Source organism: Sinocyclocheilus anshuiensis, unplaced genomic scaffold, assembly GCF_001515605.1.
Source record: "Sinocyclocheilus anshuiensis isolate Anshui unplaced genomic scaffold, SAMN03320099.WGS_v1.1 scaffold1641, whole genome shotgun sequence".
In the NCBI taxonomy this organism is placed as follows: domain Eukaryota; kingdom Metazoa; phylum Chordata; class Actinopteri; order Cypriniformes; family Cyprinidae; genus Sinocyclocheilus; species Sinocyclocheilus anshuiensis.
In genome coordinates this window covers 113,728-126,559 of record NW_015539968.1, presented here as the reverse complement: position 1 = coordinate 126,559, position 12,832 = coordinate 113,728, and the positions used below count along the sequence as shown (strand labels likewise).

The following is a 12,832-nucleotide window of genomic DNA, read 5'->3' as shown; positions in this document are numbered from 1 at the left end:
TCCCCCTGTTGTATCCACGGGCAACGACTGCAAGTCCCAGATCCTCAGTTGATTGGATGTAGCTGGTGCCGCTTGGTGAGATATCGGATACCCAGATGTCAATCATTCCCTGAGGGCGGGGCGGGTGTGGAATTGTCCGAGGTGTTGCCGTTTCTCGCGAATGTGGTGATTAGACATGGGAATCGGAAGGAATCTTGATGTTTGTGATTCTGGTTCAGATTCAATTTGAGCATTTCATGCCCTCAACGGTTCTATTAACGATTCTTTTTGAGTTCTGTGGAAGAAATTTTTGGGAAAGCATTTGTTTGCGCATTTAATATCTATCAGTCTGTTGCCAATAAGATAGATTCAGATTTCAAATGGTGTTTACAGAATTATTCATGACTTTCGGGGTCCTACAGAGGTGACTAACACAAAAAAAAAAAAAGACCAAAATTAATATTTAATAAATTTTGAAAGAATACCAACAAAGCCATGTGTATCAGTCAGCATAAGTCAACATGCTCAACAGTTCTCAGTTTTATTTGGAGACTAAAATTACAAAAGTAATAACCTTCAATGGTTCAGTCAGCAACTCAATCAAAAGTGATTTTGACTGACCAGTAGGAACTGGCTCATCGCAGAAATTTTCTTTTGTGTCATTTGTTTGGGATTTGGACAATATTGGCCAAGCTTGGTGTATTTTATTCACTAATGCGACTAATCAGATTGTTGCACTGTATGGTTTTAGTACATCATTTTAGTACAGTGTTCGGTCTGCATCAGCGGAGGAATGCATGTTCAAGAACCTTTAATGGGATCCAAAGCAGCGAAAACCATTCTATATTCTTTTAAATGTAATCAGTTCTTATTAAGAATGAACAAAAACAATGAATAGCTAATTTAACTAATAATAACTGAATAAGTAGTGATTTGCGATATCTTGGCAAGAGGCCTTATACTAAAAGACCTTGGGCTGATTTGGCAGATTTTAACATGTGTAAAATTGAGTCTCAATTTTGAGTCTCTCTTGTTTCTTACTTACCTGCTATACTTCCGTGAAAAGATTTTAAATTGTGGAACAATTCAGAAAAGAGGCGATCACAGCTGTTCCAAACAGAAACTATCATTTCAAGTGTTACTGGAACTACCAGTGCAAAACAAGATTTGTGCATACCTGCACAGACAGAGAGAGAGCACAATGATTCGTGAGCCAAAAGATACAGGTATATGCAGACCACATAAAGTATAACAAAATACATACATTCAGAAAAACACATACATCTGTGTAACCCACAACATTAATACCCAAATAAGGTCAAAGTGGTCTCATGACTGCAGGCTTACCAGCAACCGCGCAGAGTTACTCTGCCTCCATGTCAAAACGCAGCAGCATTAGACGCCAATCAAAACTGATGTGTTGCCATGAGGGACATGCCACATGCATGGCCGGTAGCTGCAACAGAGACATGCCCCAAATTAATATTTTTTTTAAATGAACAGCTGAAATGTAGGGGAAAAAAGTAAGCTGTTTTACTGTAATGCCTGACCTCCACAGACAGCCTGGGGAGGGTTAAACTTAACTCAAGAGCGAGTCATGTATCTGTAAAATGGTAGCTCAGCGCTTACTGATGAGGTTATGCATGGGTAATATGACAGATTGAACACAGGAAAGAGATGCTGCCAGTATTTCACTGGGGAGCGATCGGCCTGCTCATTGAGTTATGTTTGGTAGCACCATGTATATGGTAGTGTGTTATACATTCATAGTTTGCTCTCTTTGTTGTCTCCTGGATTCAGTCATTAAAAATTGATTATTTTGGTTAAAGCACGCTCAGATTACTTTCCTTAAAGAGACACAGCCAAAGGAAGAGCAAAAATGCATTCACCGCTGTGCCCTTTTTCCTGTTTGGAGGGGAAGAGTGGGCGAAGAGGTTAAAGATCACTGTAGGAGCATCTCATACACAGTTAATCAAAAATCTGAACTAATTTATGTTGGAGCATTTTTTCATACCTAATCAATGCATGGTTCAGTCACTGCAGTGCATCACATCATGAATCTCCTTCCGTTAGCAGATCGACGGAGCAATCCAGAATATTTTTGCAGAAATGTATTCAGGAACATCTGGACATGTTCTTCATTCTTAAAGTAATGCAGTAATGCTATGCAGTCTCGACTGATCTGCATTGCATTAGATTACATTAGGCATACACTATCTATCTATCTATCTATCTATCTATCTATCTATCCAATATTGAACAAAATACACCTTCAGTTCTAAAAGATGCCATAACAGTTCACTGGACATATATGATGTTTGGTCCAGGACTCCACCGGACTGTGCAGACAAAAAAAGTGTCCGATCATTTGCACCATGTGTAGTGTGTGATTAATCAGATCTCAACTCCCATTAGAGGCTCACACTCTCAGCAGGTTCTTTCTCCTCAATGCTAATGACCGAACTCAAGAGTCACCACAAAGGAGCACCATGGAGAGCCTTCAGGTCACAGTTTTGTTCAAGGCCATTTTATATCCGTTTGTCAACAAACAAAAAGAGAGGCCGAAGAGCCAAATGAAACAAAGTCGTCTAGTGGCGAAGTGGGCTGTCTCATTATACCAGTCAGGGGAAGTTCTCAAGTTTTCAGTTGTCAGAAATGGAAAAATATAAAGGTGGAGGCTTAGGTGGGTGTATTGGACTGTAGGCTGTGGAAACAAGTTGCATAACTCTGAATGTCAGAGTTCTGATGAGCCAAGCCCACTCTATTCTCACCAACCCCGATCCATGGTCCTGAGACCGAAAAAAAGTATATCAAATGTATATCAGCACTTTTATGTTCATCCGCATCAAACTTTGAGGTGACGCTCTGTATGTTTACTGTGTGGACGGAAAGCTTCAAGCAATCGATGAAATGTTTATTTATAGGTACCAGTGGGTTGAGTATATGGAGAGGTTAGTTTTGGGAACAGCTAAAGTTAGAGACAGGAGACAGTTAGCTGGTATTGTATACACTATGCAAACTAAGGGATGAAAGAAGGTTAGCACTATCTGTTTGTACATTAAAAACAGCCTTCAGATGCAATCACATTCATTTTTACAAAATTACTTCTGACCACGCAACACTACAAACCACAGAGCTTTAAAAAATGACCTCTTTAAACAGCCAGAAGGTCAACAATCTGTGATATTCACCTACTGGTCAAATGTCCTTTGGGTATGCAAATTTGCAGGACAGAGTTTACCAAACTTATACTTTGAAAAAAAGAAAAAACGTTGTCACTTGTGCTTGTGTTTCCAGTCTTTAGTGCTCACACATGCATGAAAATATAGTTCGTCGGCACCTTTAAGAGACAAAAAAAAGGACATGGTAAGAATTTGAAGACTGCGACCCAGCATACATGATCACAGCAATTTTGAATTATGATACCTGTGTACACATGTCTGCCTCTGAAAAAAACGGTCATTGCAAAGCTTAAGGGGCAATGTTTTAATCTCTGCGAGGGATCATTAAAAACAAGCTCAAAAGCACTAATCTCCTTCTCTGAAACATGACTTATTTATAGATATGTTTGCCATCTGGTGCTGTTCTTCTCCAACGTTCGGCACAAGATAAATCTGCTCCATTAATGGGCTCTTGTCTTTGCATCCTGCTCCTAATTGCAATATATCACACCATAAAACAATAAATAAACTTTGCTGAGTGGTTTCGTTGGTTACGATATGCTGGTTGTTTCACGACGCTCAGCCAAACGATTGCATCCCAGTGGTCGTTACTGTGACAGAGAGTGGTTTTAATCATATCTTAGGGAGGTTACCTGCTTGACAGCGCTGCCAGGAGACTCTCCATTTAATATCTGTCTCATAAATACCACCTTAATTACACAGCCGAGGGGAAATGACTAACACCCAAGGGCGCTGTGATTCTTTTTGTCCTAACAAGCCAAACATCTGCAGGCATTTGTTTTCACTATAAAGCCATTAGAGTATGACAGAAAGTCACTCAATTTTAAAAACACAACTGTGTTGTCATTTTAACTTTCTGACTTTGCTTTGTTTTGTAATCCTGTATTTTAGTAATGATGTTACATTTAAAGACCTACACACCGTCTTTAACGAGTAAAAACAGTTAGCATATGCATGCCTTCGTGACTAATGAATTCGTCTCCTGACAGGAACAGAGCTCACCTCAGGAATGAAGAGTGCTGACATATATTTAGCAGCTAATTTGAACGTTTTACCACTGTCACGGGGAGGATCTTACAGCCTGTGTGCCTTTCACTACTATCCCATCGCTCACGAGAAGAAATCACACAAAGCCCGCTAAAACGTGACACTGGCACGCGTGCGAAAAAGGCGCGAGTTCTGGGAAGAGGAACGCGCGCCTGTATTGGACGTGGCAACACTGGCTCCGTGTGGCCATAACAGGTATCTCAGACAGGAAGACCTGTCAGCAGTCTTTTAATTTATGTCTCCATTTGACATTCCACATGATGATTTTAGGTTTTAAATGCATTTAAATTTTTAAATGCCTTGAAGGCTTGTACTCTTGAAATTCTACATCATTTCAGATGCTAAAATAGAGCGCACAAAGTCTTCAGATGCCAGGGCATCACAAGAAAAATCCCAAAATGCTATGCATACTCCATAACATACACCCACCTGCAGTGCTGGGTCGATTACTTACAAATTCTGTTACTTATTACAAATTACATGATGGAAACTATAATCAGTAATTTAATCTAGATTACTAATTTTAGATCATATATTCTGACTCCTTTTGGATTAATTTTAGATTATTTTTGACCTAACTTGTTTATATATTTAAATGGCATTGTTATAGAAAATTAAAAAAGGAAAGAAAGTAAATATTTTAGGTCAGAGGGGTTTGACTGACAAAAAGTTTGGGAATCCCTGCATCACATGAACAAACATTAGTAAACATGAAAACACATTATCTGTTTCTAATCAACACCTGGTGAATGAAAAAAAAATCATGCAGGATGACACAAATCAGGCTTTGATTCTCTCATTATAAAAATTCAATAACCTATTTTGTAAAGAGGACATGAAATTTTTCACAACTTATGCAGTATAATTAAGTACAAAAAAAACTCTCCTCAAGAATTCAGACAGGCTGAAAAACAGTGGGTTCTTAATTAAATTACACAAACGGAGGTCTCCTCCTGGAGCAAAAACGTCAAAATCTCAACCTTTCATAAGTCAGTCTAACCAGAGATGACTCGAAATGCAATTAACCTATTTTTCTTATTGTAAGCATTGAATGGAGGCTAGAGGCGACACCTGCATGTCTTGGCCTGTCAGGATCGTAGCGCAATAGAATAAAGTCGGTGAAATCCACATGTCCATCAAACCCTGTAGGAGGGGGGGCATTGGAGAAAGAAGAGTGTAAGGAGAGAAGTGGAGAATGAGAAAAAAAGTGGAAGGAGAGTGAGATTTCAAGAGCGAATGGTGGCTGTCAAAAATCCCTATCAGGCAGCAGAAGGTGATATGGCTCCTTCCCATAAATTCCTGTGATTATGGAGGGAAATCTGTGAGGAACATGCAGTCATTGCCACAGTTAACGAATGAACTGCTGTGATGGACAAGCATAAAAATGGCTCCCAGAAAGTGCTATGTCAAATCAATGTTCTTCTGTTGTTGTTGTTGTGAGCTTCAAGATTACTTATAGACTTGATGCTTTGAAATTTTTGTGGCTAAAAATCATCACTAGAAAAGTTGCTTTAATTTCAAGGCCTTTCAGATGTGATTTTAGGTTGTCAGCGGTATGACAACTGGTTGAAAACTCCAGCCAAATATGACTGAACTAATATTAGTCATTACGGGCCACTTGAATAACCACTTAATTATCTTTTGTGTCGTCAGAAATGAGAATCTGTCTCAGCATTTTGACTTGAATCTACACTAATAGGTTGCGTTAGCTTCAGCAAAACGAAATAGCAAAAAATGGCTGAAATAATTCAACTTCACGGCATTTGATTGGACCAGAGTGGTTCAAAATTGGTTTAAAACTCGGCTTTTTGAAATAGCAACAAAGTTTGAAACAATTATAAATACTTGAACATAGTCAAAGTTGCTTTTGCTTTCAGTACAAAAGCACATGAAATTCTCCATGTACCTTAAGAAAGCATCAACTTAAGAAAACATCCATGTACCATTTTTCTGTACATTTTGCAATTTCTCAAGAAGCATATTGAATAACTGCATGAAGCGGCCAGGAGTGGTATGTATTCAAACTTAAAATAGTCGTGATGGTCTGCTTGAGAGGGTTATTAGCAAGGTTTAGAAATAAGGAGAATTCAGGTTGGAGTACTTCCTCCTCCAGATCTACAGGAACCGCTAACTGTGTGGGAAGCAGGTAGGAGGGAGGGCCTGCTCCTCTGCCTCAACTCCTTCCTCTTTCTTTCTCTCTCTCTCTCCCTGCTTCTTCTCTCTGAGGAGTCTTCCAGCATGAGTACGGGGGCGTATTGATAGATTCAGAGAGTAAGAAGAAATATTGCATTTTTTATTCAGTCAGGCTTCTAAATGTTTCTGACTCTTTCTGAAAGCAGTAAGAAATTAAATAAAGTAATTTAAGTATTACTATAAAAGTGTATATCATATTTTTAGACATGCTCTGGTCAAACTCTGTCATGTAAACATTGAAAATGAACAAGATGGATTTAATATTTTAAAAGTATTGGTAGTTACAGTATCTTATGTGCACTCAAAAAAATTATATGTTGGCCTTACTTAACTTTTTTATGTCAACAGGTTCCACGTAACTGAGTTAGGTTGCATTTAAGTAACAATATTGATTTTAGTGAACTTAAGTTAATTACATAAAGTTAATACAATGTTGTTTAGTTGAATCAACTTAACATTCTTGACTTCGTTTTAATCTATTAAGTTAATCAAGTTCAATTATTCTAAAATTAATATGGTCACATTCAATCAAAACAAATAATACAGTTTCATTGAGTTTATTCAATAAATACATTCAACATTTTATTTTTTTTTACAACTTTTAGAAATTTTTCCAAGAAGAATAATTTGTACAAAATCTAAAGACTGCCCTCACTTTTTTAATCAGTAATCTTATCTTATTACAAGAAAAGTGTAAAAAAGCATACTAATAAAAAGATGTAAGAGGTTCAACGACATGAGGCTGAGTAAATGATGACCGAATTTTCATCTTTGGGTGAAATATTATTTTAACCTATTATGAATTATTGTCAGATTTAAAATGACAGTGAATTTAGATAACATACCTGAGCCATAACTGACAGGATGTTTGTGATCTTCTGTGCTGCTGCTGCTCCTTTCTTTGGTTTGAGAAATGATCAAGCAGTCCCATATATTTGGAGACCAAAGGGATTGTTGTAATCCAACTGAATTTCACAGATACCTAATACAGTTTTAAAAGGACAAATCAGGTTGGCTGCTGATAAATTTGGGACAAACCTTAAAATAACAGCACTTACAGATTACATACAAAATTATTACAAATTAACACATATCTGAATTACATCTAAACTTCAATACATAATTTAGAATTACAAAAATATCTAAGTAATTCATCACAGCTGACATTACAAAGACGTACCTCTTGCTCTATAAAGAGTGCTGGATTTGATCTGGATGTGTGAGGTAAGTGAATTTACGATATATTTTATTAATATAAATCTAAAAATATTAATCTAAAAATCACACATAAACAGCATCCGAAGTTTACGAAGATAATTGGGGAACATTGAAAATGCACAAAACTAATAATCATTGTCTAAATATCCGATCGTATGCATTTTGATTCGACTGCTTCAGTTCACCGCACCAAAGCTGCTAATGGGATAACTGGGGTAAAACATGCTTTTCCAGTGCTAATTTACCCCGCTGTCTGTGAAGCCGATATATGCGATCACATAACTCGTTCAAGCCTCCACAACATCTCATCATTCAAAATTATACATCTCCCGCCCTAGCGCTGCGAGAGTGTTATTTTTAGTCTACTATATGCTGCTCTCAGAGCAAGAGCATTCAATAGTTTCATATCGCTGTTATTTTTAGTCTACTATATGCTGTTCTCAGAGCAGGAGCACTAAATATTATTTTAACCTATTATGAATTATTGTCAGATTTAAAATGACAGTGAATTTAGATAACATACCTGAGCCATAACTGACAGGATGTTTGTGATCTTCTGTGCTGCTGCTGCTCCTTTCTTTGGTTTGAGAAATGATCAAGCAGTCCCATATATTTGGAGACCAAAGGGATTGTTGTAATCCAACTGAATTTCACAGATACCTAATACAGTTTTAAAAGGACAAATCAGGTTGGCTGCTGATAAATTTGGGACAAACCTTAAAATAACAGCACTTACAGATTACATACAAAATTATTACAAATTAACACATATCTGAATTACATCTAAACTTCAATACATAATTTAGAATTACAAAAATATCTAAGTAATTCATCACAGCTGACATTACAAAGACGTACCTCTTGCTCTATAAAGAGTGCTGGATTTGATCTGGATGTGTGAGAGGCTCATGGGAGTTTTACTTACTCAAAGTTGTTCTAAGGGCAGAAAGGAAAATGATTGGTTGAAAGATTCAACCAATGAAATTGGATCAGAGGCGGGGTCAAGACGTTTGGAAATTTGGAGGGAATCTACAGAGATACGTTATCGACTGCTCGTCGGAGATCGCATTTATTGTAAGGTAAGTGAATTTACGATATATTTTATTAATATAAATCTAAAAATATTAATCTAAAAATCACACATAAACAGCCTCCGAAGTTTACTAAGATAATTGGGGAACATTGAAAATGCACAAAACTAATAATCATCGTCTAAATATCCGATCGTATGCATTTTGATTTGACTGCTTCAGTTCACCGCACCAAAGCTGCTAATGGGATAACTGGGGTAAAACATGCTTTTCCAGTGCTAACTTACCCCGCTGTCTGTGAAGCCGATATATGCGATCACATAACTCGTTCAAGCCTCAGCAACATTTCATCAGTCAACATTATACATCTACCGCCCTAGCGCTGCGAGCAGGAGCATTCAATAGTTTCATATCGCTGTTATTTTTAGTGTACTATATGCTGCTCTCAGAGCAGGAGCACTCAATAGTTTCATATCGCTGTTATTTTTAGTCTACTATATGCTGTTCTCAGAGCAGGAGTATTCAATAGTTTCATATCGCTGTTATTTTTAGTCTACTACTCTCTGCACAGCCACATGTAGGACTATAAAACTCTGTGAGGTTGAAAAAAAAAAGGTGTGGGTCACCTAATAATAATAATAATTAATAATAATAATAATATAAAACACTGCCAACTCCTAAACTTTAGTATGTGTTGAATGACCTAACAAACAAGCTTATTTAAGTGTCTTCATGAAAATCCCATACAAAACATGAGATTATGCGCGATTAACCATTCTAATAAAATGACAGCCTCAATATATATGCATAAAAAGTAAAATATCTCACCTGTGTTTCCACATAATGAAAACGTTCCTCGTTTGGCACTGTTATCTTCGTCTGATTCAAAAATGGCGCCGATCGCTGAAGAGTGATCTTTGAATGTGCTGTCCATCTGCGCATGTGCAGATATTTCTCCACCTGCTGACCAAAGTGCGGTACTGCAGAAGCAACTCAACTCCATTTCATTCACTTTACTTAAGTGAACTGTGTAAATTTGAAATATTACTTTTCTAATTTGGTCAACACAACTCTTTTAATTTTAATACACAAACGTAAGGGAATTATTTAGTTTAAACGTAGTTACATTCTTTGGACCAACAGCAGCCACATTTCATTTCATTTTTTTGAGTGTGTCACTTTTTTTCTTATTTATCTTTTGAAATTCATACTGAAAAATACCGATTTTTGTAATTTCATTAAATAAAACGGCTGTTTTAGAACGACACAATCTAAACAAAAAAAGAAAAAACATAATTCACCAGTTCTAATGCTAATACTTACTTATATTTGTGCTGTTTTCCTCCAAAACAATGTCATTATGGAACTGCCTTTTGTTTTTTAAAGAGATTCTGCAAAACAATTAAAATAAATAAATAAACGAGTTACTGTGGACACAGGAAAACCAATAAATCCATCAATTAAATCACCAATTAAAATGATATTCTCAAGAAAACATGTTTTGATTGTGTATTTTATATATTATATTGGATATAGTATATAAGCATTCTGATTAGGGAAACTAAATTAACAGTTTTTCATGTTAGATGTTATTTGGGCACTCAGAGACATAACAAAATTGATCATCCACTCAAACCAAAGTAGTGTAATGATTTAAACAATAGAAAACTAAATAAAAGGATTTCCTCAAAAATTGTAAGATATAATAGGGACATGAAATTGTGTTGCATAGCAGAAATGACCTAGCAATGGATCACTTCTGGAGTCTTTGAAATTGCTGTTATGCTTTTAATGCTAAATTTTGCATGTGTACTTTTGGAATTGGCTACATATTCAAACAAGCAAAAGGTTATTTATCTCTCAGAGCCAAGTAAAAAAGGAAATTTAAAGACGAGGAGTGTTTGAGGGAGAGAAACACAGCAACACTGACAACACTCATTCACCGGCTATTCCCACTCATTTCATCTTCTTTCTCTTGTTTTTCATTCAGTGCCATATCTACTTTGTCAAACTTCTGATTTTTGCCATAGTTATCATTTAAAAACCTGAAACACTATGTACGTACCCTGTCCCGGGAGGTGCCACCTGATAACACAAATCTTGTGTTCTTCTAAAGCGTCCTATCTGGAGAGACAGCACTTCAGAGAAGATAAAGCGGGTTTACGTTAAACTCGAATCCTGAAAGACCTGATAAACGGAACAAGCTTATCTGTATTCTGTGGAATGTTACACATTTTTCTTAATCTCTCACATTCTCTCTCCTACAGCCCCCCAATCTACACTAAAAAGCGAGCAACACGACGTGACAAAACTAGATTGTTCCCATTACAATCAACAGAACTGTCTACACTGCAAGTGTGCGTCAGCATCGTTGATTATAATGAGAGCAACCTCCAAAATCGCCCCTTACCCCATATATAGTACACATTTTTGTAGGGGTGTCTGAAAGCCATGAAAGCCTACACAATAAATAGTGTAGTCATTTAATCCTATAATGCACAGCAATAAAAAGTGCACAAATAGGCCATATAGTCCATGAATGCAGATGAAAACGAGGCTGTGAGGGATAGACTGTATAACTGGTCCTAGATCAGAGATCACAAGCAATTTTCAAAAATCACAACTTTCAAAATGTTTTGTCTAATAAGAATTTTTGTCTAATGAAATTAATGATTTTTTTGTAATAGTAGTAGTATTTTTATTTTTTTGGAAAGATGTTTTGCCAGCTGGACAATTGACTGCTGTTAAACAACAGTACAATCCATTTAACAAACTGCATTTCTGTCGCTCACAGCCTCGTTTTCCTATTAAAAAATAAATATGTTGTTACCCTGACCAAGGTCTATAACAAAAAAATACCTATAACAATGCACTGCGGAGTTGAATTCTAGCATCTCCTCTGAAGATACACTCTTAAAAATAACAGTTCTTTATTTGCATCTGTGGTTCCATGAGGAACCTTTAACATGTATGGAATCTTTCCATTTCACAAAAGGTTCTTTACAACGGAAAAAAAGTTATTTAGATTATTTAAATAGTCTTCACACCAAGAAAAAAAAACTGCTTAAACAAAGGTTATTTGTGGAACCTAAAATGGAATCACTGCACCTTTTGGAACCTTTATTTTTAAGAGAATAGTTAATAGATGCCCCATATAACTATGTGGTCAAACAGCAAACATATTTTGAAATCATACACTCTTAACAATAAAGGTCCGTTATTGGCATTGACCATTTCATGAAGAATCTTTAACATCCATGGAAACATTTTATTACACAAAAGTTTATTTACAGTGGAAAAAGGTTCCTCACAAATGGTTCTTTTAAGAACTGACCGCTGAAAGGTTCTTTGAGGAACCAAAAATGGTTCTTCAATGGCATCACTGTGAAAACCACCTTTATGGAACCTTTATTTTCAAGAGTGTAATATTTGCAGCTCAAGTGATGTGGTGTCACGATACCGCTACTGTGAGGAGCACGGAGCGAGGAATGAGGAGATGTGGAGTAAACTTCAAACTAACAGACTTTAATAAACATCCAAGGAACCAGGAAAACACACATAGCGGGGAAAGACACACATTCAATACCAGACAAAGAAACATGGACAGACACAGGGCTTAAGTAATGGGAATAATTACGGGAATAACGAGAAACACCTGGAACTAATGAGGGAACACCTGAAATCAAGGAACACAATGAGACATGGGAAAAACACACAGAAAGTGACGTGACATGTGGCCAAGTATGGTGACCCATACTCGGAATTAGCACCCGGAGCAGTGGGCAGCCATTTTTGCTGCGGCGCCCGGGGAGCAGTTGGGGTTTCGGTGCCTTGCTCAAGGGCACCTCAGTCGTGGTATTGAAGGTGGAAGAGAGCGCTGTGCATTCACTCCCCCCACCTACAATCCCTGCCGGTACGAGACTCGAACCCGCAACCTTAGGTTACTAGTCCGACTGAGCCAGGGTGACGGGGAGGATCCGGAGGGCCAAGGCGGAGCGGATGGCGACAGCAACTGACGCGGAGGCGTGGATCCGAAAGGCCGCGGTGGAGCCGGAGCGACAGAGGACTGAGGAAGAGCTGAAGGCATGAAGGAGCCTGACAGAGCCGGAGGGACGAAGGGACGAGGTGCAGTTGGAGAAGTGGAGTACCGAGACACAGGATGGTCGACACCAGACCAAGGCG

At 37.5% G+C, this 12,832-nt stretch overlaps 1 long non-coding RNA gene across 2 annotated transcripts; it reads right to left on the bottom strand.

Annotated features, from left to right (window-relative positions):
* Positions 1–8,130: 8,130 nt before the first annotated feature.
* LOC107687061 (uncharacterized) lies at positions 8,131–9,612 on the bottom strand. 2 transcript variants are annotated; one of them, XR_001634090.1, is made up of 3 exons: positions 9,479–9,612; positions 8,478–8,555; positions 8,131–8,262 (listed from the first exon to the last, which is right to left on the bottom strand). It is a non-coding gene; the product is annotated as an uncharacterized LOC107687061 (long non-coding RNA). The 2 variants fall into 2 exon arrangements; XR_001634089.1 differs by having other exon boundaries at positions 8,131–8,279; positions 9,479–9,611.
* Between the last annotated feature and the right edge of the window lie 3,220 nt (positions 9,613–12,832).